Consider the following 6,111-nt stretch of genomic DNA (forward strand, 5'->3'; position numbering starts at 1 on the left):
TCCCTGAGTGGTTTCCTTCCTCTCCGGCAACCGAGTTAGGAAGGACACCTGTATCTTTGTAGTGACTGGGTGTAGTGACAACCAAAGTGCAATTAATAACTTCAACATGCTTAAAGGGTAGGCCGTCATTGTAAATAAGAATTTGTTCTTAACTGACTTGCCTAGTTAAATAAAGGTTAAGAAACACATAAATAAAAATTCAATGTTTGCTCTTTTTTTTACCCATCTACCACTAGGTGCCCTTCTTTGCGAGGCATTGGAAAACATCTCTGGTCTTTGCAGTTGAATCTGTGTTTGAAATTCACTACTTGACTGAGGGACCTTACAGATAATTGTATGTGTGGGGTATAGAGATGAGGTAGTCATTCAAAACTCATGTTAAACACTATTATTGCACACAGAGTGAGTCCATGCAATTTATTATGTGACTTGTTAAGCTAATTTTTACTCCTGTACTTATTTAGGCTTGCCACAAAGGGGTTGAACACTTATTGACTCGAGACATTTCAGCTTTTAATTTTTAAATAATGTGTAACAAAAATGTAAAAACATATTTCCACTTTCACAATATGGGGTATTGTGGGTAGGCCAGTGACAAAAACATCTCCATTTAATCTATTTTAAATTCAGTCAAGGGGTGTGAATACTTTCTGAAGGCACTGTACCTGACCTAACACCCCCTCCCGGTTCTCCCTCCTGACCCCTGAGATGTTAAAGTCTTCTTAAATAAAATATTGGCTTTTAACTCAAACTGTTATGACTTTGTCTTTTTATTATTAGATTTTGTTAAAAGTTTATTTTAGGCAGTAGAGTTGGCTAAGTAGATAATAGCCTAATAATATTGTAGCCTTGTAGATGGGTGGGTGTTTAACCAGGAATTTATGGACTATACGTGGGGTGTGTGGGGACCGCATTGAGTGTGACACAAGATGTATCAAATGCAGAGGGTAAAGTAAACATTGGATATTTGTACATCGGTAGTAACGTTGTCAGACTCACTCAGTGGGATTGTTGGGATTGCGCCGTATCAACCAGCTGGTTTTCAATGAAAACATTGCAGACAACTGGAAAATGTTTGAGAAGGAATGGTGGATTTACTGCAACGCGGGCCTATCGGACAAAACAAAAAAGGTTCAAGTGTGCACTCTACTTAACCTGGCTGGACCGGACACCGTGGAAAATCATTTGTCTTTGCAGAGGAAGAGAATCATGAGGTTCTGGAGGTATTGTTGACAAAGTTTGAATAGATACTGTATGTCTCCCAGTGAAAAATGTAATAATGGACAGACACGTTAAATTCTACAAACCGAAAACCTGATGAATCTATTCAGTCCTATACATCTATGCTGAAAATACTGGCAAAGAAATGTGAATTTGGCCCATTAACTGATGAACTGGTTAGAGAACAAAGTGACAAGAAACTGCTATGAAAAAAAGTTCACACTGGAATCAGCTGTTCATCTGTGCATGCTAAATGAGCAGTCTGAAAGGCGTAAAAAGGAACTGAGGAGGGAGGAGAGGTTTTTGCCGTTCAAGGTCAACGCTGTACAAACTGTAATGGTGCACACCCCCCTGATAGAAACATATGTTTTGCATTTAACAAACGGTGCAATAACTCTGGTAGGATTACTATTTTTGCCAAGTGCTGCAGGTCAAGTCAACAACGAGCACAACAGCAAACATCTGGCAGCTATGCTAACAGTAACAGATACCATACTAATGCACATCAGTCTGGCTCATATCAGCCTAGAGCACAGAACTTCAGCAGAATGAATGAACTGCAATGTAAACCTGAATATGAAGCTGAGGATACATTCTACTGTGAAAGTGTTGATCTGATTACTAAAAAGGGGTAGATATTCACTATAATAGTAAACTACACTGCAGCCAAGCTTAAAGTGAAAATGGATACTGATGCAAAGTGCAATGTGTTATCTAAACAAATGCTGGAGAACATTGAACCTACTGTGTCAGTTAATACTGCTGAAAAAGTTAACCTGGCTGCCTATGGGGGGCAGATGATCCGTACACAGCCACCATTCATTGCACTCAAGGGAACTTTAACTTTAATGTAGTTGAACAGGAAGTGAAACCACTACTTGGGTTGCCAGACAGCATAGCATTGGGGCTCATACAACTAGGTCCTGATGTGCACATGTTGAAGCAATAGGCTCCAGGAGTATAGTGACCTTCTTAACACAGAAGAGATTGGCAATCTACCAGTGGTATATCACATGAAACTGAATGAGTAATGCCCAGTCTATGCGCCCAGAAAAGTGCCAGTGGCAATGAAAGAGAAAGTGATTAAAGAACTTGAGAGGATGTCGGGTTAGGTGTTCTAATCCCTGAAAATTAAACCACAGAGTGGGTTTCTGCCATGGTAGCTACTGTAAAAAAAGAAAGAAAAGATGGCTCTGTCAGGCTATGCCTGGAAACAGTGCATTTGAACAGGTCAGTGCAGACATGCCAGGTGAAAAAGTATTCAGCATTCTTGATGCAAAATGTGAATTCTGGCAAATTTGGGATGAGAGCGGTCAGCTGAATCCAGGGAAATGCTTCATGAGGTTCCCTACATCGGCCACCTTCTCATAGCTGACAGGTTGGAACCTGACCCAAAAAAGACAGAGGTCGTCAGACAGATGCCCAAGCCAGAGGAAAAGTAGGCACTGCAGCATTTTTTGGGTATGACTAACTATCTGTATAAGTTCCTTCCACAGTGAGGTGACGGGGCCTCTCCACAAGCTCTTCCATCAGGACACTGAATGGTGCTGGCAGGAGCAGCATGACGCTGCCTTCACCAAAATCATAGAGTTGGTATCTAGCCCACCAGTGCTCCAAGTATTATGATTTGGGCAAACCAGTTGTGCTGTCTGCAGATGCATCCCAGCATGGTTTTCGAATCTAGAGCACTGACGGAGACAGTGACACAGTGACACATGAGATGTTGCTCTTATTTTTTGCATGTAAAAAGTTTCATGATTTAATTTACGGGCGAGCGGTGTAGGTGGATATGGGGTTTACAAAATAGGGAAGGAGATGTTTGTAGCTGACAGGACCGGAGGACACAGAATAGTCCTTTGATGTCATGACTGTACAGGTTCTGTTCTGTCCTTGCACTGAAGAGTTGAGGGCTGCAGTGGCAACAGACGTGTCGTGGCAATTTCCTGTATTACCAAATGAGAGTTATAAACCACACACCAGTCAGAATTATACTTAAATTTCATCTTTAATAATATGTGAGCTTTAAAATCTTCCTTTGACTCTCAGATCAATTCAGTGTCTATAATGAATTCTGAGAGTGCCTACAAAAGAATACCAAGATATTTTATAGCCAAGACACACCCCTCTCAACACATGACGAACCACAGATCTCAGGAACTCTTCACAAAGGGCCTTTTACTTTAGAAAGGAGTATCCCATAGCCAGATAGCATTAGCTATAAATTATCATTCAGTTTGGTCTCTAAGACGAGGTTCTAATCTCGTTCCTGGTACTTCATACTACCAAAACATTACCTCATCCAAGGCATAACATAATTGTCAACAATTATATTCTCCCATCTCAAGTAAACCCCCTCTTCTCCCCAATCCTGGACAAGCTCACTGAGGGGAGTGACTTCTAGGTCATATACTATCTCAAGATAAGTGCAACATCAGAAGGGACATACAATGGTTCCAGACACTGCCATACTCCTCCCCCCAATGGGAAAAGGAGGGAGTGACTGGCGTACAGACAGTTAATCACGCCATCCCCATTAATCACGCCATCCCTTCACATGGTTTAACAGATACATTCACATATGAAGACAATGTTCCATTCTGACCTCTCCCTTTCTGATATTCTGCATATTACCAGACATGTAAAAGACAAGCCTAACCTCTCCCCTCTCTGGGCCCCAAGTGACTTTTCCCTAGCTGAGAATAGTATAGTCCAAAGGGATACATTCTAATGACAAGTATCTCACATAAGCATATTATGTAAATAAAACATCTTATCTATGTTACCCAACTAATTTTGATTCAGCCGCCACATTACCCTCTCAAGGGACTCTGTCCCTTCTGAAGAATCAGAACAGTAACATGGTACCTTACTAACACTAGTTGCAGAGTATATGAATTAAAAAAATACATAATCAATATTTAAAAGAAAATAATCAAATCCCTTCTATGTCAAGTACCTTAGCTTATATGTAAGCTTTCTCCCTTCTGAAACTAAGTTTACAACCTTTATTCTACAAGACAGACTTGCACATGTTTAATCACACAGAATATTACATTGTTGAGGAAAATAAAAATAAAAAACAGAACATAGAAATGCTCCCTAAGTTACAGGAGAACCAGTATCTAAACACAGGCCTCATCACAACATATAGGACAGTCATCCCTCTAAGTGCTTATGCTCAGAATTGGAGTCCTCACCATCAGAGATGTAGTCAGGAATAGAGAATAGGTCAGGGAAATCATTCATATTCCAAATCATAATTAAAAACCCAACTAATTATCCAATCAAAATTTAGAATGACATTCCTCAGTGATTCAAATTGGTCTTATCACTCAAAGTAACAAACTCAATTTAACACCCATCAATATTGGCAGAATTTACATTCATATTAACATTCAGTATAATTATCCCATAATTCTACTATTAACTTTTTAAGGGAACTATACAGTCATCTCTCATGGCGGATCTTGTGGATCTGCTGCCATAAGGTTTGGGTTTTCTGTTCAACAAAAGTACTGAGTAGAGGGGGAGCCTGGACATTTAGAATCTTGAATACAAGATAGGCATCAGTGTATTGCAAAAGATTGTTTCCAACTCAGGAGCTTATGCTTTCTAAAGCTATTGGGTTTCCTATCAAGTACTTTGAGAGCCTGTTTGCAGACAGACTGAATGGGTTTTAATGTTGAAAAGCAAGTTTGGGCCAAACTAGTAAGGTAGTATGTTAAGAGGGGGAGTATCATAGATTTTAATTATAGTTTTGTTACCTCAAAACAATTTCATATGTGTTGGAAATTAGCTAGGTTGAATTTGGTTATTTGAGTTAATTTTTTTATTTTGCTTTGTAAAAAGAGAGGTTGGAATCAAGTATGATGCCGTGGTACTTAAAATCAGATACCACCTGGAGCTTTTCCCCTGATACATAAACATCTGTCTCAGGGGCATCAGTTGTTTTCTTTGTGAGGAACATGCAGACTGTGTTTTTTTTTAATTTAAATGCAAACATGAGTCTCTGAGCAATTTTGTCATCTGAACCATTACAGTAGTGAGTTCTTGTGTAGCTTGTTGTTTGTTATTTGCACTGTATCATCTGCATATATTGGAACTTCAGACCCTGTACAGACAGAAGGAAGATTATTAATGTACAAGCTGAACAGTATTGACCTTTGGGGAATGCAAACCTTGTGGATATGAGTGGAAAAAAGTTAGTTTTGATTTTTACGCTGATGAGACAGCGCTAACTTTTGAAAGATTTTAGATTTGTTAAAAATCAGGATAGTTTTTACTAAACATATCAACAGGTTCAAATGATTAGATTTCTGATTAAAGGGGTTTCTTTATTTGTTTATTGTTTATTTTAGGTGTTGATTTTACTTAATTAAACATTGTATTATCTGATGTGTTTAAGTAGGATTCTTTCTTCCGGGACGGATGGAAGTTATCTAAAGTATATAAGTTAAAGGAGACATGTGAGAACACGTCTACATTTTTATTAAATGCCTGGGATTAAATATCACTGATTCCTTACGCTGAGAAATGTACTACATTTGCAACAGAGGAAAAAAATAATTACATTTAGATAGTAATGATACCAGGATAATTGTATCTAAGGGTAGCATGTTCACTTAAGCATACATATACATTGGTGTAGATTAAAATGTATGAATAATGATTGGAGGAAGTACAATGGAATTATCATTATTATTAGGTTTTGTTTATAGTTAACTTAAGTTTTTGTGTGTTTTTACATTAAGGTTTGCAAATACACACACACAACACATTTGTTATGACTATTTGTTGGTGTTTTTAAAATACTATGTTTGATTTGTTTTAAAATTTCCTTTGGGTTTGGTGAGTTTTTCATTTGTTTTAGTGCCAAGGTATCTTAAAGGG

Source organism: Salvelinus namaycush, chromosome 4, assembly GCF_016432855.1.
Source record: "Salvelinus namaycush isolate Seneca chromosome 4, SaNama_1.0, whole genome shotgun sequence".
In the NCBI taxonomy this organism is placed as follows: domain Eukaryota; kingdom Metazoa; phylum Chordata; class Actinopteri; order Salmoniformes; family Salmonidae; genus Salvelinus; species Salvelinus namaycush.